Here is a 23,961-nt window from a genome sequence, read left to right as displayed (position 1 = left end):
GATAATCTAGACTCACAGCAGAACGGCCATAAGGTGCCCGAGGCAGCAGTAGACCCATGGAGACAAGTCTGCTGGAGGACGATGTATTGAATCGGGACGCAATTTGAGTGATCCATCGTCATTAGGAGGCCCTGAACGTTACAATTCACTATCAGTTTTTCGTCCCATTCGATAATCTAGACTCACAGCAGAACGGCCCCAAGGTACCCGAGGCAGCAATAGACCCATGGAGTCAAGTCGGCTGGAGGACGATGCATTGAATCGGGACGCAATTTGAGTGATCCATCGTCATTAGGAGGCCCTGAACGTTACAATTCACTATCAGTTTTTCGTCCGATTCGAAAATCTTTGAGTCACAGCAGAACGGCCATAAGGTGCCCGAGGCTGCAATAGACCCATGGAGACAAGTCGGCTGGAGGACGATGTATTGAATCGGGACGCAATTTGAGTGATCCATCGTCATTAGGTGGCCCTGAACGTTACAATTCACTATCAGTTTTTCGTCCGATTCGAAAATCTTTGACTCACAGCAGAACGGCCATAAGGTTCCCGAGGAAGCAATAGACCCATGGAGACAAGTCGGCTGGAGGACGATGTATTGAATCGGGACGCAATTTGAGTGATCCCTCGTCATTAGGTGGCCCTGAACGTAACAATTCACTATCAGTTTTTCGTCCGATTCGAAAATCTTTGACTCACAGCAGAACGGCCATAAGGTGCCCGAGGCAGCAATAGACCCATGAAGTCAAGTCTGCTGGAGGACGATGTATTGAATCGGGACGCAATTTTAGTGTTCCATCGTCATTAGGAGGCCCTGAACGTTACAATTCACTATCAGTTTTTCGTCCCATTCGATAATCTAGACTCACTGCAGAACGGCCATAAGGTGCCCGAGGCAGCAGTAGACCCATGGAGACAAGTCTGCTGGAGGACGATGTATTGAATCGGGACGCAATTTGAGTGATCCATCGTCATTAGGAGACCCTGAACGTTACAATTCACTATCAGTTTTTCGTCCCATTCGATAATCTAGACTCACAGCAGAACGGCCATAAGGTACCCGAGGCAGCAATAGACCCATGGAGACAAGTCTGCTGGAGGACGATGTTTTGAATCGGGACGCAATTTGAGTGATCCATCGTCATTAGGTGGCCCTGAACGTTACAATTCAGTATCAGTTTTTCGTCCGATTCGAAAATCTTTGAGTCACAGCAGAACGGCCATAAGGTGCCCGAGGCTGCTATAGACCCATGGAGACAGTCCGCTGGAGGACAATGTATTGAATCGGGACGCAATTTGAGTGATCCATCGTCATTAGGTGGCCCTGAACGTTACAATTCACTATCAGTTTTTCGTCCGATTCGAAAATCTTTGACTCACAGCAGAACGGCCATAAGGTCCGAGGCAGCAATAGACCCATGAAGTCAAGTCTGCTGGAGGACGATGTATTGAATCGGGACGCAATTTGAGTGATCCATCGTCATTAGGTGGCCCTGAACGTTACAATTCACTATCAGTTTTTCGTCCGATTCGAAAATCTTTGACTCACAGCAGAACGGCCATAAGGTGCCCGAGGCAGCAATAGACCCATGGAGACAAGTCTGCTGGAGGACGATGTATTCAATCGGGACGCAATTTGTGTGGTCCATCGTCATTAGGTGGCCCTGAATGCTACAATTCACTATCAGTTTTTCGTCCGATTCGAAAATCTTTGACTCACAGACGAACGGCCATAAGGTGCCCGAGGCAGCAATAGACCCATGGAGACAAGTCTGCTGGAGGACGATGTATTGAATCGGGACGCAATTTGAGTGTTCCATCGTCATTAGGAGGCCCTGAACGTTACAATTAACTATCAGTTTTTCGTCCGATTTGAAAATCTTTGACTCACAACAGAACGGCCATAAGGTGCCCGAGGCAGCAATAGACCCATGGAGACAAGTCTGCTGGAGGACGATGTATTGAATCGGGACACAATTTGAAGATTCCATCGTCATTTGGAGGACTGAATGATACAATTAACTATCAGTTTTTCGTCCCATTCGATAACCTAGACTCAAGGGAGAACGACCATAAGGTGCCCGAGGCAGCAATAGACCCATGGAGACAAGTCTGCTGGAGGACGATGTATTGAATCGGGACGCAATTTGAGTGTTCCATCGTCATTAGGAGGCCCTGAACGTTACAATTCACTATCAGTTTTTCGTCCCATTCGATAATCTAGACTCACAGCAGAACGGCCATAAGGTGCCCGAGGCAGCAATAGACCCATGGAGTCAGGTCGGCTGGAGGACGATGTACTGAATCGGGACGCAATTTGTGTGGTCCATCGTCATTAGGTGGCCCTGAACGTTACAATTCACTATCAGTTTTTCGTCCCATTCGATAATCTAGACTCACAGCAGAACGGCCATAAGGTGCCCGAGGCAGCAATAGACCCATGGAGACAAGTCTGATGAGGACGATGTATTGAATCGAGACGCAATTTGAGTGTTCCATCGTCATTAGGAGGCCCTGAACGTTACAATTCACTATCAGTTTTTCGTCCGATTCGAAAATCTTTGAGTCACAGCAGGACTGCCATAAGGTGCCCGAGGCAGCAATAGACCCATGGAGACAAGTTTGCTGGAGGACGATGTATTGAATCGGGACGCAATTTGAGTGATCCATCGTCATTAGGTGGCCCTGAACGTTACAATTCACTATCAGTTTTTCATCCCATTCGATAATCTAGGCTCACAGCAGAACGGCCATAAGGTGCCCGAGGCAGCAATAGTCCCATTGAGTCAAGTCGGCTAGTGGACGATGTACTGAATCGGGACGCAATTTGTGTGGTCCATCGTCATTAGGTGGCCCTGAATGTTACAATTCACTATCAGTTTTTCGTCCGATTCGAAAATCTTTGACTCACAGCAAAACGGCCATAAGGTGCCCGAGGCAGCAATCGACCCATGGAGGCAAGTCTGCTGGAGGAAGATGTATTGAATCGGGACGCAATTTGAGTGATCCATCGTCATTAGGTGGTCCTGAAAGTTACAATTCACTATCAGTTTTTCGTCCGATTCGAAAATCTTTGACTCACAGCAGAACGGCCATAAGGTGCCCGGGGCAGCAATAGACCCATGGAGACAAGTCTGCTGGAGGACGATGTATTGAATCGGGACGCAATTTGAGTGATCCATCGTCATTAGGTGGCCCTGAACGTTACAATTCACTATCAGTTTTTGGTCTCATTCGATAATCTAGACTCACAGCAGAACGGCCATAAGGTGCCCGAGGCAGCAGTAGACCCATGGAGACAAGTCTGCTGGAGGACGATGTATTGAATCGGGACGCAATTTGAGTGATCCATCGTCATTAGGAGGCCCTGAACGTTACAATTCACTATCAGTTTTTCGTCCGATTCGAAAATCTTTGAGTCACAGCAGAACGGCCATAAGGTGCCCGAGGCTGCAATAGACCCATGGAGACAAGTCGGCTGGAGGACGATGTATTGAATCGGGACGCAATTTGAGTGATCCATCGTCATTAGGTGGCCCTGAACGTTACAATTCACTATCAGTTTTTCGTCCGATTCGAAAATCTTTGACTCACAGCAGAACGGCCATAAGGTTCCCGAGGAAGCAATAGACCCATGGAGACAAGTCGGCTGGAGGACGATGTATTGAATCGGGACGCAATTTGAGTGATCCATCGTCATTAGGTGGCCCTGAACGTTACAATTCACTATCAGTTTTTCGTCCGATTCGAAAATCTTTGACTCACAGCCGAACGGCCATAAGGTGGCCGAGGCAGCAATAGACACATGGAGACAAGTCTGCTGGAGGACGATGTTTTGAATCGGGACGCAATTTGAGTGTTCCATCGTCATTAAGAGGCCCTGAACGTTACAATTAACTATCAGTTTTTCGTCCGATTCGAAAATCTTTGACTCACAGCAGAACGGCCATAAGGTGCCCGGGGCAGCAATAGACCCATGGAGACAAGTCTGCTGGAGGACGATGTATTGAATCGGGACGCAATTTGAGTGATCCATCGTCATTAGGTGGCCCTGAACGTTACAATTCACTATCAGTTTTTGGTCCCATTCGATAATCTAGACTCACAGCAGAACGGCCATAAGGTGCCCGAGGCAGCAGTAGACCCATGGAGACAAGTCTGCTGGAGGACGATGTATTGAATCGGGACGCAATTTGAGTGATCCATCGTCATTAGGAGGCCCTGAACGTTACAATTCACTATCAGTTTTTCGTCCCATTCGATAATCTAGACTCACAGCAGAACGGCCCCAAGGTACCCGAGGCAGCAATAGACCCATGGAGTCAAGTCGGCTGGAGGACGATGCATTGAATCGGGACGCAATTTGAGTGATCCATCGTCATTAGGAGGCCCTGAACGTTACAATTCACTATCAGTTTTTCGTCCGATTCGAAAATCTTTGAGTCACAGCAGAACGGCCATAAGGTGCCCGAGGCTGCAATAGACCCATGGAGACAAGTCGGCTGGAGGACGATGTATTGAATCGGGACGCAATTTGAGTGATCCATCGTCATTAGGTGGCCCTGAACGTTACAATTCACTATCAGTTTTTCGTCCGATTCGAAAATCTTTGACTCACAGCAGAACGGCCATAAGGTTCCCGAGGAAGCAATAGACCCATGGAGACAAGTCGGCTGGAGGACGATGTATTGAATCGGGACGCAATTTGAGTGATCCCTCGTCATTAGGTGGCCCTGAACGTAACAATTCACTATCAGTTTTTCGTCCGATTCGAAAATCTTTGACTCACAGCAGAACGGCCATAAGGTGCCCGAGGCAGCAATAGACCCATGAAGTCAAGTCTGCTGGAGGACGATGTATTGAATCGGGACGCAATTTTAGTGTTCCATCGTCATTAGGAGGCCCTGAACGTTACAATTCACTATCAGTTTTTCGTCCCATTCGATAATCTAGACTCACTGCAGAACGGCCATAAGGTGCCCGAGGCAGCAGTAGACCCATGGAGACAAGTCTGCTGGAGGACGATGTATTGAATCGGGACGCAATTTGAGTGATCCATCGTCATTAGGAGACCCTGAACGTTACAATTCACTATCAGTTTTTCGTCCCATTCGATAATCTAGACTCACAGCAGAACGGCCATAAGGTACCCGAGGCAGCAATAGACCCATGGAGACAAGTCTGCTGGAGGACGATGTTTTGAATCGGGACGCAATTTGAGTGATCCATCGTCATTAGGTGGCCCTGAACGTTACAATTCAGTATCAGTTTTTCGTCCGATTCGAAAATCTTTGAGTCACAGCAGAACGGCCATAAGGTGCCCGAGGCTGCTATAGACCCATGGAGACAGTCCGCTGGAGGACAATGTATTGAATCGGGACGCAATTTGAGTGATCCATCGTCATTAGGTGGCCCTGAACGTTACAATTCACTATCAGTTTTTCGTCCGATTCGAAAATCTTTGACTCACAGCAGAACGGCCATAAGGTCCGAGGCAGCAATAGACCCATGAAGTCAAGTCTGCTGGAGGACGATGTATTGAATCGGGACGCAATTTGAGTGATCCATCGTCATTAGGTGGCCCTGAACGTTACAATTCACTATCAGTTTTTCGTCCGATTCGAAAATCTTTGACTCACAGCAGAACGGCCATAAGGTGCCCGAGGCAGCAATAGACCCATGGAGACAAGTCTGCTGGAGGACGATGTATTCAATCGGGACGCAATTTGTGTGGTCCATCGTCATTAGGTGGCCCTGAATGCTACAATTCACTATCAGTTTTTCGTCCGATTCGAAAATCTTTGACTCACAGACGAACGGCCATAAGGTGCCCGAGGCAGCAATAGACCCATGGAGACAAGTCTGCTGGAGGACGATGTATTGAATCGGGACGCAATTTGAGTGTTCCATCGTCATTAGGAGGCCCTGAACGTTACAATTAACTATCAGTTTTTCGTCCGATTTGAAAATCTTTGACTCACAACAGAACGGCCATAAGGTGCCCGAGGCAGCAATAGACCCATGGAGACAAGTCTGCTGGAGGACGATGTATTGAATCGGGACACAATTTGAAGATTCCATCGTCATTTGGAGGACTGAATGATACAATTAACTATCAGTTTTTCGTCCCATTCGATAACCTAGACTCAAGGGAGAACGACCATAAGGTGCCCGAGGCAGCAATAGACCCATGGAGACAAGTCTGCTGGAGGACGATGTATTGAATCGGGACGCAATTTGAGTGATCCATCGTCATTAGGTGGCCCTGAACGTTACAATTCACTATCAGTTTTTCGTCCGATTCGAAAATCTTTGACTCACAGCCGAACGGCCATAAGGTGGCCGAGGCAGCAATAGACACATGGAGACAAGTCTGCTGGAGGACGATGTTTTGAATCGGGACGCAATTTGAGTGTTCCATCGTCATTAGGAGGCCCTGAACGTTACAATTAACTATCAGTTTTTCGTCCGATTCGAAAATCTTTGACTCACAGCAGAACGGCCATAAGGTGCCCGGGGCAGCAATAGACCCATGGCGACACGTCTGCTGGAGGACGATGTATTGAATCGGGACGCAATTTCAGTGATCCATCGTCATTAGGTGGCCCTGAACGTTACAATTCACTATCAGTTTTTCGTCCCATTCGATAATCTAGACTCACAGCAGAACGGCCATAAGGTGCCCGAGGCAGCAGTAGACCCATGGAGACAAGTCTGCTGGAGGACGATGTATTGAATCGGGACGCAATTTGAGTGATCCATCGTCATTAGGAGGCCCTGAACTTTACAATTCACTATCAGTTTTTCGTCCCATTCGATAATCTAGACTCACAGCAGAACGGCCCCAAGGTACCCGAGGCAGCAATAGACCCATGGAGTCAAGTCGGCTGGAGGACGATGCATTGAATCGGGACGCAATTTGAGTGATCCATCGTCATTAGGAGGCCCTGAACGTTACAATTCACTATCAGTTTTTCGTCCGATTCGAAAATCTTTGAGTCACAGCAGAACGGCCATAAGGTGCCCGAGGCTGCAATAGACCCATGGAGACAGTCTGCTGGAGGACAATGTATTGAATCGGGACGCAATTTGAGTGATCCATCGTCATTAGGTGGCCCTGAACGTTACAATTCACTATCTGTTTTTCGTCCCATTCGATAATCTAGACTCACAGCAGAACGGCCATAAGGTGCCCGCGGCAGCAGTAGACCCATGGAGACAAGTCTGCTGGAGGACGATGGATTGAATCGGGACGCAATTTGAGTGATCCATCGTCATTAGGAGGCCCTGATCGTTACAATTCACTATCTGTTTTTCGTCCCATTCGATAATCTAGACTCACAGCAGAACGGCCATAAGGTGCCCGAGGCAGCAATAGACCCATGGAGTCAAGTCGGCTGGAGGACGATGTTTTGAATCGGGACGCAATTTGAGTGATCCATCGTCATTAGGTGGCCCTGAACGTTACAATTCACTATCAGTTTTTCGTCCGATTCGAAAATCTTTGAGTCACAGCAGAACGGCCATAAGGTGCCCGAGGCTGCAATAGACCCATGGAGACAGTCCGCTGGAGGACAATGTATTGAATCGGGACGCAATTTGAGTGATCCATCATCATTAGGTGGCCCTGAACGTTACAATTCACTATCAGTTTTTCGTTCGATTCGAAAATCTTTGACTCACAGCAGAACGGCCATAAGGTCCGAGGCAGCAATAGACGCATGGAGACAAGTCTGCTGGAGGACGATGTATTGAATCGGGACGCAATTTGAGTGTCCCATCGTCATTAGGAGGCCCTGAAAGTTACAATTCACTATCAGTTTTTCGTCCGATTCGAAAATCTTTGACTCACAGCAGAACGGCCATAAGGTGCCCGAGGCAGCAATAGACCCATGGAGACAAGTCTGCTGGAGGACGATGTATTGAATCGGGACGCAATTTGAGTGTTCCATCGTCATTAGGAGGCCCTGAACGTTACAATTCACTATCAGTTTTTCGTCCCATTCGATAATCTAGACTCACAGCAGAACGGCCATAAGGTGCCCGAGGCAGCAATAGACCCATGGAGTCAGGTCGGCTGGAGGACGATGTACTGAATCGGGACGCAATTTGTGTGGTCCATCGTCATTAGGTGGCCCTGAACGTTACAATTCACTATCAGTTTTTCGTCCCATTCGATAATCTAGACTCACAGCAGAACGGCCATAAGGTGCCCGAGGCAGCAATAGACACATGGAGACAAGTCTGATGAGGACGATGTATTGAATCGAGACGCAATTTGAGTGTTCCATCGTCATTAGGAGGCCCTGAACGTTACAATTCACTATCAGTTTTTCGTCGGATTCAAAAATCTTTGAGTCACAGCAGGACTGCCATAAGGTGCCCGAGGCAGCAATAGACCCATGGAGACAAGTTTGCTGGAGGACGATGTATTGAATCGGGACGCAATTTGAGTGATCCATCGTCATTAGGTGGCCCTGAACGTTACAATTCACTACCAGTTTTTCATCCCATTCGATAATCTAGGCTCACAGCAGAACGGCCATAAGGTGCCCGAGGCAGCAATAGTCCCATTGAGTCAAGTCGGCTAGTGGACGATGTACTGAATCGGGACGCAATTTGTGTGGTCCATCGTCATTAGGTGGCCCTGAATGTTACAATTCACTATCAGTTTTTCGTCCGATTCGAAAATCTTTGACTCACAGCAAAACGGCCATAAGGTGCCCGAGGCAGCAATCGACCCATGGAGGCAAGTCTGCTGGAGGAAGATGTATTGAATCGGGACGCAATTTGAGTGATCCATCGTCATTAGGTGGTCCTGAAAGTTACAATTCACTATCAGTTTTTCGTCCGATTCGAAAATCTTTGACTCACAGCAGAACGGCCATAAGGTGCCCGAGGCAGCAATAGACCCATGAAGTCAAGTCTGCTGGAGGACGATGTATTGAATCGGGACGCAATTTTAGTGTTCCATCGTCATTAGGAGGCCCTGAACGTTACAATTCACTATCAGTTTTTCGTCCCATTCGATAATCTAGACTCACTGCAGAACGGCCATAAGGTGCCCGAGGCAGCAGTAGACCCATGGAGACAAGTCTGCTGGAGGACGATGTATTGAATCGGGACGCAATTTGAGTGATCCATCGTCATTAGGAGACCCTGAACGTTACAATTCACTATCAGTTTTTCGTCCCATTCGATAATCTAGACTCACAGCAGAACGGCCATAAGGTACCCGAGGCAGCAATAGACCCATGGAGACAAGTCTGCTGGAGGACGATGTTTTGAATCGGGACGCAATTTGAGTGATCCATCGTCATTAGGTGGCCCTGAACGTTACAATTCAGTATCAGTTTTTCGTCCGATTCGAAAATCTTTGAGTCACAGCAGAACGGCCATAAGGTGCCCGAGGCAGCAATAGACCCATGGAGACAGTCCGCTGGAGGACAATGTATTGAATCGGGACGCAATTTGAGTGATCCATCGTCATTAGGTGGCCCTGAACGTTACAATTCACTATCAGTTTTTCGTCCGATTCGAAAATCTTTGACTCACAGCAGAACGGCCATAAGGTCCGAGGCAGCAATAGACCCATGGAGACAAGTCTGCTGGAGGACGATGTATTGAATCGGGACGCAATTTGAGTGTCCCATCGTCATTAGGAGGCCCTGAAAGTTACAATTCACTATCAGTTTTTCGTCCGATTCGAAAATCTTTGACTCACAGCAGAACGGCCATAAGGTGCCCGAGGCAGCAATAGACCCATGGAGACAAGTCTGCTGGAGGACGATGTATTGAATCGGGACGCAATTTGAGTGTTCCATCGTCATTAGGAGGCCCTGAACGTTACAATTCACTATCAGTTTTTCGTCCCATTCGATAATCTAGACTCACAGCAGAACGGCCATATGGTGCCCGAGGCAGCAATAGACCCATGGAGTCAGGTCGGCTGGAGGACGATGTACTGAATCGGGACGCAATTTGTGTGGTCCATCGTCATTAGGTGGCCCTGAACGTTACAATTCACTATCAGGTTTTCGTCCCATTCGATAATCTAGACTCACAGCAGAACGGCCATAAGGTGCCCGAGGCAGCAATAGACCCATGGAGACAAGTCTGATGAGGACGATGTATTGAATCGAGACGCAATTTGAGTGTTCCATCGTCATTAGGAGGCCCTGAACGTTACAATTCACTATCAGTTTTTCGTCGGATTCAAAAATCTTTGAGTCACAGCAGGACTGCCATAAGGTGCCCGAGGCAGCAATAGACCCATGGAGACAAGTTTGCTGGAGGACGATGTATTGAATCGGGACGCAATTTGAGTGATCCATCGTCATTAGGTGGCCCTGAACGTTACAATTCACTACCAGTTTTTCATCCCATTCGATAATCTAGGCTCACAGCAGAACGGCCATAAGGTGCCCGAGGCAGCAATAGTCCCATTGAGTCAAGTCGGCTAGTGGACGATGTACTGAATCGGGACGCAATTTGTGTGGTCCATCGTCATTAGGTGGCCCTGAATGTTACAATTCACTATCAGTTTTTCGTCCGATTCGAAAATCTTTGACTCACAGCAAAACGGCCATAAGGTGCCCGAGGCAGCAATCGACCCATGGAGGCAAGTCTGCTGGAGGAAGATGTATTGAATCGGGACGCAATTTGAGTGATCCATCGTCATTAGGTGGTCCTGAAAGTTACAATTCACTATCAGTTTTTCGTCCGATTCGAAAATCTTTGACTCACAGCAGAACGGCCATAAGGTGCCCGAGGCAGCAATAGACCCATGAAGTCAAGTCTGCTGGAGGACGATGTATTGAATCGGGACGCAATTTTAGTGTTCCATCGTCATTAGGAGGCCCTGAACGTTACAATTCACTATCAGTTTTTCGTCCCATTCGATAATCTAGACTCACTGCAGAACGGCCATAAGGTGCCCGAGGCAGCAGTAGACCCATGGAGACAAGTCTGCTGGAGGACGATGTATTGAATCGGGACGCAATTTGAGTGATCCATCGTCATTAGGAGACCCTGAACGTTACAATTCACTATCAGTTTTTCGTCCCATTCGATAATCTAGACTCACAGCAGAACGGCCATAAGGTACCCGAGGCAGCAATAGACCCATGGAGACAAGTCTGCTGGAGGACGATGTTTTGAATCGGGACGCAATTTGAGTGATCCATCGTCATTAGGTGGCCCTGAACGTTACAATTCAGTATCAGTTTTTCGTCCGATTCGAAAATCTTTGAGTCACAGCAGAACGGCCATAAGGTGCCCGAGGCAGCAATAGACCCATGGAGACAGTCCGCTGGAGGACAATGTATTGAATCGGGACGCAATTTGAGTGATCCATCGTCATTAGGTGGCCCTGAACGTTACAATTCACTATCAGTTTTTCGTCCGATTCGAAAATCTTTGACTCACAGCAGAACGGCCATAAGGTCCGAGGCAGCAATAGACCCATGGAGACAAGTCTGCTGGAGGACGATGTATTGAATCGGGACGCAATTTGAGTGTCCCATCGTCATTAGGAGGCCCTGAAAGTTACAATTCACTATCAGTTTTTCGTCCGATTCGAATATCTTTGACTCACAGCAGAACGGCCATAAGGTGCCCGAGGCAGCAATAGACCCATGGAGACAAGTCTGCTGGAGGACGATGTATTGAATCGGGACGCAATTTGAGTGTTCCATCGTCATTAGGAGGCCCTGAACGTTACAATTAACTATCAGTTTTTCGTCCGATTTGAAAATCTTTGACTCACAACAGAACGGCCATGAGGTGCCCGAGGCAGCAATAGACCCATGGAGACAAGTCTGCTGGAGGACGATGTATTGAATCGGGACACAATTTGAAGATTCCATCGTCATTTGGAGGACTGAATGATACAATTAACTATCAGTTTTTCGTCCCATTCCATAACCTAGACTCACGGGAGAACGACCATAAAGTGCCCGAGGCAGCAATAGACCCATGGAGACAAGTCTGCTGGAGGACGATGTATTGAATCGGGACGCAATTTGAGTGATCCATCGTCATTAGGTGGCCCTGAACGTTACAATTCACTATCAGTTTTTCGTCCGATTCGAAAATCTTTGACTCACAGCCGAACGGCCATAAGGTGGCCGAGGCAGCAATAGACACATGGAGACAAGTCTGCTGGTGGACGATGTTTTGAATCGGGACGCAATTTGAGTGTTCCATCGTCATTAGGAGGCCCTGAACGTTACAATTAACTATCAGTTTTTCGTCCGATTCGAAAATCTTTGACTCACAGCAGAACGGCCATAAGGTGCCCGGGGCAGCAATAGACCCATGGCGACACGTCTGCTGGAGGACGATGTATTGAATCGGGACGCAATTTCAGTGATCCATCGTCATTAGGTGGCCCTGAACGTTACAATTCACTATCAGTTTTTCGTCCCATTCGATAATCTAGACTCACAGCAGAACGGCCATAAGGTGCCCGAGGCAGCAGTAGACCCATGGAGACAAGTCTGCTGGAGGACGATGTATTGAATCGGGACGCAATTTGAGTGATCCATCGTCATTAGGAGGCCCTGAACTTTACAATTCACTATCAGTTTTTCGTCCCATTCGATAATCTAGACTCACAGCAGAACGGCCCCAAGGTACCCGAGGCAGCAATAGACCCATGGAGTCAAGTCGGCTGGAGGACGATGCATTGAATCGGGACGCAATTTGAGTGATCCATCGTCATTAGGAGGCCCTGAACGTTACAATTCACTATCAGTTTTTCGTCCGATTCGAAAATCTTTGAGTCACAGCAGAACGGCCATAAGGTGCCCGAGGCTGCAATAGACCCATGGAGACAGTCTGCTGGAGGACAATGTATTGAATCGGGACGCAATTTGAGTGATCCATCGTCATTAGGTGGCCCTGAACGTTACAATTCACTATCTGTTTTTCGTCCCATTCGATAATCTAGACTCACAGCAGAACGGCCATAAGGTGCCCGAGGCAGCAGTAGACCCATGGAGACAAGTCTGCTGGAGGACGATGGATTGAATCGGGACGCAATTTGAGCGATCCATCGTGATTAGGAGGCCCTGATCGTTACAATTCACTATCTGTTTTTCGTCCCATTCGATAATCTAGACTCACAGCAGAACGGCCATAAGGTGCCCGAGGCAGCAATAGACCCATGGAGTCAAGTCGGCTGGAGGACGATGTTTTGAATCGGGACGCAATTTGAGTGATCCATCGTCATTAGGTGGCCCTGAACGTTACAATTCACTATCAGTTTTTCGTCCGATTCGAAAATCTTTGAGTCACAGCAGAACGGCCATAAGGTGCCCGAGGCTGCAATAGACCCATGGAGACAGTCCGCTGGAGGACAATGTATTGAATCGGGACGCAATTTGAGTGTCCCATCGTCATTAGGAGGCCCTGAAAGTTACAATTCACTATCAGTATTTCGTCCGATTCGAAAATCTTTGACTCACAGCAGAACGGCCATAAGGTGCCCGAGGCAGCAATAGACCCATGGAGACAAGTCTGCTGGAGGACGATGAATTGAATCGGGACGCAATTTGAGTGTTCCATCGTCATTAGGAGGCCCTGAACGTTACAATTCACTATCAGTTTTTCGTCCCATTCGATAATCTAGACTCACAGCAGAACGGCCATAAGGTGCCCGAGGCAGCAATAGACCCATGGAGTCAGGTCGGCTGGAAGACGATGTACTGAATCGGGACGCAATTTGTGTGGTCCATCGTCATTAGGTGGCCCTGAACGTTACAATTCACTATCAGTTTTTCGTCCCATTCGATAATCTAGACTAACAGCAGAACGGCCATAAGGTGCCCGAGGCAGCAATAGACCCATGGAGACAAGTCTGATGAGGACGATGTATTGAATCGAGACGCAATTTGAGTGTTCCATCGTCATTAGGAGGCCCTGAACGTTACAATTCACTATCAGTTTTTCGTCGGATTCAAAACTCTTTGAGTCACAGCAGGACTGCCATAAGGTGCCCGAGGCAGCAATAGACCCATGGAGACAAGTTTGCTGGAGGACGATGTATTGAATCGGGACGCAATTTGAGTGATCCATCGTCATTAGGTGGCCCTGAACGTTACAATTCACTACCAGTTTTTCATCCCATTCGATAATCTAGGCTCACAGCAGAACGGCCATAAGGTGCCCGAGGCAGCAATAGTCCCATTGAGTCAAGTCGGCTAGTGGACGATGTACTGAATCGGGACGCAATTTGTGTGGTCCATCGTCATTAGGTGGCCCTGAATGTTACAATTCACTATCAGTTTTTCGTCCGATTCGAAAATCTTTGACTCACAGCAAAACGGCCATAAGGTGCCCGAGGCAGCAATCGACCCATGGAGGCAAGTCTGCTGGAGGAAGATGTATTGAATCGGGACGCAATTTGAGTGATCCATCGTCATTAGGTGGTCCTGAAAGTTACAATTCACTATCAGTTTTTCGTCCGATTCGAAAATCTTTGACTCACAGCAGAACGGCCATAAGGTGCCCGAGGCAGCAATAGACCCATGAAGTCAAGTCTGCTGGAGGACGATGTATTGAATCGGGACGCAATTTTAGTGTTCCATCGTCATTAGGAGGCCCTGAACGTTACAATTCACTATCAGTTTTTCGTCCCATTCGATAATCTAGACTCACTGCAGAACGGCCATAAGGTGCCCGAGGCAGCAGTAGACCCATGGAGACAAGTCTGCTGGAGGACGATGTATTGAATCGGGACGCAATTTGAAGATTCCATCGTCATTTGGAGGACTGAATGATACAATTAACTATCAGTTTTTCGTCCCATTCGATAACCTAGACTCACGGGAGAACGACCATAAAGTGCCCGAGGCAGCAATAGACCCATGGAGACAAGTCTGCTGGAGGACGATGTATTCAATCGGGACGCAATTTGAGTGATCCATCGTCATTAGGTGGCCCTGAACGTTACAATTCACTATCAGTTTTTCGTTCGATTCGAAAATCTTTGACTCACAGCAGAACGGCCATAAGGTCCGAGGCAGCAATAGACGCATGGAGACAAGTCTGCTGGAGGACGATGTATTGAATCGGGACGCAATTTGAGTGTCCCATCGTCATTAGGAGGCCCTGAAAGTTACAATTCACTATCAGTTTTTCGTCCGATTCGAAAATCTTTGACTCACAGCAGAACGGCCATAAGGTGCCCGAGGCAGCAATAGACCCATGGAGACAAGTCTGCTGGAGGACGATGTATTGAATCGGGACGCAATTTGAGTGTTCCATCGTCATTAGGAGGCCCTGAACGTTACAATTCACTATCAGTTTTTCGTCCCATTCGATAATCTAGACTCACAGCAGAACGGCCATAAGGTGCCCGAGGCAGCAATAGACCCATGGAGTCAGGTCGGCTGGAGGACGATGTACTGAATCGGGACGCAATTTGTGTGGTCCATCGTCATTAGGTGGCCCTGAACGTTACAATTCAATATCAGTTTTTCGTCCCATTCGATAATCTAGACTCACAGCAGAACGGCCATAAGGTGCCCGAGGCAGCAATAGACCCATGGAGACAAGTCTGATGAGGACGATGTATTGAATCGAGACGCAATTTGAGTGTTCCATCGTCATTAGGAGGCCCTGAACGTTACAATTCACTATCAGTTTTTCGTCGGATTCAAAAATCTTTGAGTCACAGCAGGACTGCCATAAGGTGCCCGAGGCAGCAATAGACCCATGGAGACAAGTTTGCTGGAGGACGATGTATTGAATCGGGACGCAATTTGAGTGATCCATCGTCATTAGGTGGCCCTGAACGTTACAATTCACTACCAGTTTTTCATCCCATTCGATAATCTAGGCTCACAGCAGAACGGCCATAAGGTGCCCGAGGCAGCAATAGTCCCGTTGAGTCAAGTCGGCTAGTGGACGATGTACTGAATCGGGACGCAATTTGTGTGGTCCATCGTCATTAGGTGGCCCTGAATGTTACAATTCACTATCAGTTTTTCGTCCGATTCGAAAATCTTTGACTCACAGCAAAACGGCCATAAGGTGCCCGAGGCAGCAATCGACCCATGGAGGCAAGTCTGCTGGAGGAAGATGTATTGAATCGGGACGCAATTTGAGTGATCCATCGTCATTAGGTGGTCCTGAAAGTTACAATTCACTATCAGTTTTTCGTCCGATTCGAAAATCTTTGACTCACAGCAGAACGGCCATAAGGTGCCCGAGGCAGCAATAGACCCATGAAGTCAAGTCTGCTGGAGGACGATGTATTGAATCGGGACGCAATTTTAGTGTTCCATCGTCATTAGGAGGCCCTGAACGTTACAATTGACTATCAGTTTTTCGTCCCATTCGATAATCTAGACTCACTGCAGAACGGCCATAAGGTGCCCGAGGCAGCAGTAGACCCATGGAGACAAGTCTGCTGGAGGACGATGTATTGAATCGGGACGCAATTTGAGTGATCCATCGTCATTAGGAGACCCTGAACGTTACAATTCACTATCAGTTTTTCGTCCCATTCGATAATCTAGACTCACAGCAGAACGGCCATAAGGTACCCGAGGCAGCAATAGACCCATGGAGACAAGTCTGCTGGAGGACGATGTTTTGAATCGGGACGCAATTTGAGTGATCCATCGTCATTAGGTGGCCCTGAACGTTACAATTCAGTATCAGTTTTTCGTCCGATTCGAAAATCTTTGAGTCACAGCAGAACGGCCATAAGGTGCCCGAGGCAGCAATAGACCCATGGAGACAGTCCGCTGGAGGACAATGTATTGAATCGGGACGCAATTTGAGTGATCCATCGTCATTAGGTGGCCCTGAACGTTACAATTCACTATCAGTTTTTCGTCCGATTCGAAAATCTTTGACTCACAGCAGAACGGCCATAAGGTCCGAGGCAGCAATAGACCCATGGAGACAAGTCTGCTGGAGGACGATGTATTGAATCGGGACGCAATTTGAGTGTCCCATCGTCATTAGGAGGCCCTGAAAGTTACAATTCACTATCAGTTTTTCGTCCGATTCGAATATCTTTGACTCACAGCAGAACGGCCATAAGGTGCCCGAGGCAGCAATAGACCCATGGAGACAAGTCTGCTGGAGGACGATGTATTGAATCGGGACGCAATTTGAGTGATCCATCGTCATTAGGAGGCCCTGAACGTTACAATTAACTATCAGTTTTTCGTCCGATTTGAAAATCTTTGACTCACAACAGAACGGCCATGAGGTGCCCGAGGCAGCAATAGACCCATGGAGACAAGTCTGCTGGAGGACGATGTATTGAATCGGGACACAATTTGAAGATTCCATCGTCATTTGGAGGACTGAATGATACAATTAACTATCAGTTTTTCGTCCCATTCGATAACCTAGACTCACGGGAGAACGACCATAAAGTGCCCGAGGCAGCAATAGACCCATGGAGACAAGTCTGCTGGAGGACGATGTATTGAATCGGGACGCAATTTGAGTGATCCATCGTCATTAGGTGGCCCTGAACGTTACAATTCACTATCAGTTTTTCGTCCGATTCGAAAATCTTTGACTCACAGCCGAACGGCCATAAGGTGGCCGAGGCAGCAATAGACACATGGAGACAAGTCTGCTGGAGGACGATGTTTTGAATCGGGACGCAATTTGAGTGTTCCATCGTCATTAGGAGGCCCTGAACGTTACAATTAACTATCAGTTTTTCGTCCGATTCGAAAATCTTTGACTCACAGCAGAACGGCCATAAGGTGCCCGGGGCAGCAATAGACCCATGGCGACACGTCTGCTGGAGGACGATGTATTGAATCGGGACGCAATTTCAGTGATCCATCGTCATTAGGTGGCCCTGAACGTTACAATTCACTATCAGTTTTTCGTCCCATTCGATAATCTAGACTCACAGCAGAACGGCCATAAGGTGCCCGAGGCAGCAGTAGACCCATGGAGACAAGTCTGCTGGAGGACGATGTATTGAATCGGGACGCAATTTGAGTGATCCATCGTCATTAGGAGGCCCTGAACTTTACAATTCACTATCAGTTTTTCGTCCCATTCGATAATCTAGACTCACAGCAGAACGGCCCCAAGGTACCCGAGGCAGCAATAGACCCATGGAGTCAAGTCGGCTGGAGGACGATGCATTGAATCGGGACGCAATTTGAGTGATCCATCGTCATTAGGAGGCCCTGAACGTTACAATTCACTATCAGTTTTTCGTCCGATTCGAAAATCTTTGAGTCACAGCAGAACGGCCATAAGGTGCCCGAGGCTGCAATAGACCCATGGAGACAGTCTGCTGGAGGACAATGTATTGAATCGGGACGCAATTTGAGTGATCCATCGTCATTAGGTGGCCCTGAACGTTACAATTCACTATCTGTTTTTCGTCCCATTCGATAATCTAGACTCACAGCAGAACGGCCATAAGGTGCCCGAGGCAGCAGTAGACCCATGGAGACAAGTCTGCTGGAGGACGATGGATTGAATCGGGACGCAATTTGAGTGATCCATCGTCATTAGGAGGCCCTGATCGTTACAATTCACTATCTGTTTTTCGTCCCATTCGATAATCTAGACTCACAGCAGAACGGCCATAAGGTGCCCGAGGCAGCAATAGACCCATGGAGTCAAGTCGGCTGGAGGACGATGTTTTGAATCGGGGCGCAATTTGAGTGATCCATCGTCATTAGGTGGCCCTGAACGTTACAATTCACTATCAGTTTTTCGTCCGATTCGAAAATCTTTGAGTCACAGCAGAACGGCCATAAGGTGCCCGAGGCTGCAATAGACCCATGGAGACAGTCCGCTGGAGGACAATGTATTGAATCGGGACGCAATTTGAGTGATCCATCATCATTAGGTGGCCCTGAACGTTACAATTCACTATCAGTTTTTCGTTCGATTCGAAAATCTTTGACTCACAGCAGAACGGCCATAAGGTCCGAGGCAGCAATAGACGCATGGAGACAAGTCTGCTGGAGGACGATGTATTGAATCGGGACGCAATTTGAGTGTCCCATCGTCATTAGGAGGCCCTGAAAGTTACAATTCACTATCAGTATTTCGTCCGATTCGAAAATCTTTGACTCACAGCAGAACGGCCATAAGGTGCCCGAGGCAGCAATAGACCCATGGAGACAAGTCTGCTGGAGGACGATGAATTGAATCGGGACGCAATTTGAGTGTTCCATCGTCATTAGGAGGCCCTGAACGTTACAATTCACTATCAGTTTTTCGTCCCATTCGATAATCTAGACTCACAGCAGAACGGCCATAAGGTGCCCGAGGCAGCAATAGACCCATGGAGTCAGGTCGGCTGGAGGACGATGTACTGAATCGGGACGCAATTTGTGTGGTCCATCGTCATTAGGTGGCCCTGAACGTTACAATTCACTATCAGTTTTTCGTCCCATTCGATAATCTAGACTCACAGCAGAACGGCCATAAGGTGCCCGAGGCAGCAATAGACCCATGGAGACAAGTCTGATGAGGACGATGTATTGAATCGAGACGCAATTTGAGTGTTCCATCGTCATTAGGAGGCCCTGAACGTTACAATTCACTATCAGTTTTTCGTCGGATTCAAAAATCTTTGAGTCACAGCAGGACTGCCATAAGGTGCCCGAGGCAGCAATAGACCCATGGAGACAAGTTTGCTGGAGGACGATGTATTGAATCGGGACGCAATTTGAGTGATCCATCGTCATTAGGTGGCCCTGAACGTTACAATTCACTACCAGTTTTTCATCCCATTCGATAATCTAGGCTCACAGCAGAACGGCCATAAGGTGCCCGAGGCAGCAATAGTCCCATTGAGTCAAGTCGGCTAGTGGACGATGTACTGAATCGGGACGCAATTTGTGTGGTCCATCGTCATTAGGTGGCCCTGAATGTTACAATTCACTATCAGTTTTTCGTCCGATTCGAAAATCTTTGACTCACAGCAAAACGGCCATAAGGTGCCCGAGGCAGCAATCGACCCATGGAGGCAAGTCTGCTGGAGGAAGATGTATTGAATCGGGACGCAATTTGAGTGATCCATCGTCATTAGGTGGTCCTGAAAGTTACAATTCACTATCAGTTATTCGTCCGATTCGAAAATCTTTGACTCACAGCAGAACGGCCATAAGGTGCCCGAGGCAGCAATAGACCCATGAAGTCAAGTCTGCTGGAGGACGATGTATTGAATCGGGACGCAATTTTAGTGTTCCATCGTCATTAGGAGGCCCTGAACGTTACAATTCACTATCAGTTTTTCGTCCCATTCGATAATCTAGACTCACTGCAGAACGGCCATAAGGTGCCCGAGGCAGCAGTAGACCCATGGAGACAAGTCTGCTGGAGGACGATGTATTGAATCGGGACGCAATTTGAGTGATCCATCGTCATTAGGAGACCCTGAACGTTACAATTCACTATCAGTTTTTCGTCCCATTCGATAATCTAGACTCACAGCAGAACGGCCATAAGGTACCCGAGGCAGCAATAGACCCATGGAGACAAGTCTGCTGGAGGACGATGTTTTGAATCGGGACGCAATTTGAGTGATCCATCGTCATTAGGTGGCCCTGAACGTTACAATTCAGTATCAGTTTTTCGTCCGATTCGAAAATCTTTGAGTCACAGCAGAACGGCCATAAGGTGCCCGAGGCAGCAATAGACCCATGGAGACAGTCCGCTGGAGGACAATGTATTGAATCGGGACGCAATTTGAGTGATCCATCGTCATTAGGTGGCCCTGAACGTTACAATTCACTATCAGTTTTTCGTCCGATTCGAAAATCTTTGACTCACAGCAGAACGGCCATAAGGTCCGAGGCAGCAATAGACCCATGGAGACAAGTCTGCTGGAGGACGATGTATTGAATCGGGACGCAATTTGAGTGTCCCATCGTCATTAGGAGGCCCTGAAAGTTACAATTCACTATCAGTTTTTCGTCCGATTCGAATATCTTTGACTCACAGCAGAACGGCCATAAGGTGCCCGAGGCAGCAATAGACCCATGGAGACAAGTCTGCTGGAGGACGATGTATTGAATCGGGACGCAATTTGAGTGTTCCATCGTCATTAGGAGGCCCTGAACGTTACAATTAACTATCAGTTTTTCGTCCGATTTGAAAATCTTTGACTCACAACAGAACGGCCATGAGGTGCCCGAGGCAGCAATAGACCCATGGAGACAAGTCTGCTGGAGGACGATGTATTGAATCGGGACACAATTTGAAGATTCCATCGTCATTTGGAGGACTGAATGATACAATTAACTATCAGTTTTTCGTCCCATTCGATAACCTAGACTCACGGGAGAACGACCATAAAGTGCCCGAGGCAGCAATAGACCCATGGAGACAAGTCTGCTGGAGGACGATGTATTCAATCGGGACGCAATTTGAGTGATCCATCGTCATTAGGTGGCCCTGAACGTTACAATTCACTATCAGTTTTTCGTTCGATTCGAAAATCTTTGACTCACAGCAGAACGGCCATAAGGTCCGAGGCAGCAATAGACGCATGGAGACAAGTCTGCTGGAGGACGATGTATTGAATCGGGACGCAATTTGAGTGTCCCATCGTCATTAGGAGGCCCTGAAAGTTACAATTCACTATCAGTTTTTCGTCCGATTCGAAAATCTTTGACTCACAGCAGAACGGCCATAAGGTGCCCGAGGCAGCAATAGACCCATGGAGACAAGTCTGCTGGAGGACGATGTATTGAATCGGGACGCAATTTGAGTGTTCCATCGTCATTAGGAGGCCCTGAACGTTACAATTCACTATCAGTTTTTCGTCCCATTCGATAATCTAGACTCACAGCAGAACGGCCATAAGGTGCCCGAGGCAGCAATAGACCCATGGAGTCAGGTCGGCTGGAGGACGATGTACTGAATCGGGACGCAATTTGTGTGGTCCATCGTCATTAGGTGGCCCTGAACGTTACAATTCACTATCAGTTTTTCGTCCCATTCGATAATCTAGACTCACAGCAGAACGGCCATAAGGTGCCCGAGGCAGCAATAGACCCATGGAGACAAGTCTGATGAGGACGATGTATTGAATCGAGACGCAATTTGAGTGTTCCATCGTCATTAGGAGGCCCTGAACGTTACAATTCACTATCAGTTTTTCGTCGGATTCAAAAATCTTTGAGTCACAGCAGGACTGCCATAAGGTGCCCGAGGCAGCAATAGACCCATGGAGACAAGTTTGCTGGAGGACGATGTATTGAATCGGGACGCAATTTGAGTGATCCATCGTCATTAGGTGGCCCTGAACGTTACAATTCACTACCAGTTTTTCATCCCATTCGATAATCTAGGCTCACAGCAGAACGGCCATAAGGTGCCCGAGGCAGCAATAGTCCCATTGAGTCAAGTCGGCTAGTGGACGATGTACTGAATCGGGACGCAATTTGTGTGGTCCATCGTCATTAGGTGGCCCTGAATGTTACAATTCACTATCAGTTTTTCGTCCGATTCGAAAATCTTTGACTCACAGCAAAACGGCCATAAGGTGCCCGAGGCAGCAATCGACCCATGGAGGCAAGTCTGCTGGAGGAAGATGTATTGAATCGGGACGCAATTTGAGTGATCCATCGTCATTAGGTGGTCCTGAAAGTTACAATTCACTATCAGTTTTTCGTCCGATTCGAAAATCTTTGACTCACAGCAGAACGGCCATAAGGTGCCCGAGGCAGCAATAGACCCATGAAGTCAAGTCTGCTGGAGGACGATGTATTGAATCGGGACGCAATTTTAGTGTTCCATCGTCATTAGGAGGCCCTGAACGTTACAATTCACTATCAGTTTTTCGTCCCATTCGATAATCTAGACTCACTGCAGAACGGCCATAAGGTGCCCGAGGCAGCAGTAGACCCATGGAGACAAGTCTGCTGGAGGACGATGTATTGAATCGGGACGCAATTTGAGTGATCCATCGTCATTAGGAGACCCTGAACGTTACAATTCACTATCAGTTTTTCGTCCCATTCGATAATCTAGACTCACAGCAGAACGGCCATAAGGTACCCGAGGCAGCAATAGACCCATGGAGACAAGTCTGCTGGAGGACGATGTTTTGAATCGGGACGCAATTTGAGTGATCCATCGTCATTAGGTGGCCCTGAACGTTACAATTCAGTATCAGTTTTTCGTCCGATTCGAAAATCTTTGAGTCACAGCAGAACGGCCATAAGGTGCCCGAGGCAGCAATAGACCCATGGAGACAGTCCGCTGGAGGACAATGTATTGAATCGGGACGCAATTTGAGTGATCCATCGTCATTAGGTGGCCCTGAACGTTACAATTCACTATCAGTTTTTCGTCCGATTCGAAAATCTTTGACTCACAGCAGAACGGCCATAAGGTCCGAGGCAGCAATAGACCCATGGAGACAAGTCTGCTGGAGGACGATGTATTGAATCGGGACGCAATTTGAGTGTCCCATCGTCATTAGGAGGCCCTGAAAGTTACAATTCACTATCAGTTTTTCGTCCGATTCGAATATCTTTGACTCACAGCAGAACGGCCATAAGGTGCCCGAGGCAGCAATAGACCCATGGAGACAAGTCTGCTGGAGGACGATGTATTGAATCGGGACGCAATTTGAGTGTTCCATCGTCATTAGGAGGCCCTGAACGTTACAATTAACTATCAGTTTTTCGTCCGATTTGAAAATCTTTGACTCACAACAGAACGGCCATGAGGTGCCCGAGGCAGCAATAGACCCATGGAGACAAGTCTGCTGGAGGACGATGTATTGAATCGGGACACAATTTGAAGATTCCATCGTCATTTGGAGGACTGAATGATACAATTAACTATCAGTTTTTCGTCCCATTCGATAACCTAGACTCACGGGAGAACGACCATAAAGTGCCCGAGGCAGCAATAGACCCATGGAGACAAGTCTGCTGGAGGACGATGTATTGAATCGGGACGCAATTTGAGTGATCCATCGTCATTAGGTGG

Source organism: Schistocerca cancellata, unplaced genomic scaffold, assembly GCF_023864275.1.
Source record: "Schistocerca cancellata isolate TAMUIC-IGC-003103 unplaced genomic scaffold, iqSchCanc2.1 HiC_scaffold_1102, whole genome shotgun sequence".
In the NCBI taxonomy this organism is placed as follows: Eukaryota; Metazoa; Arthropoda; class Insecta; order Orthoptera; family Acrididae; genus Schistocerca; species Schistocerca cancellata.
Note: the sequence above shows the minus strand (reverse complement) of the source record.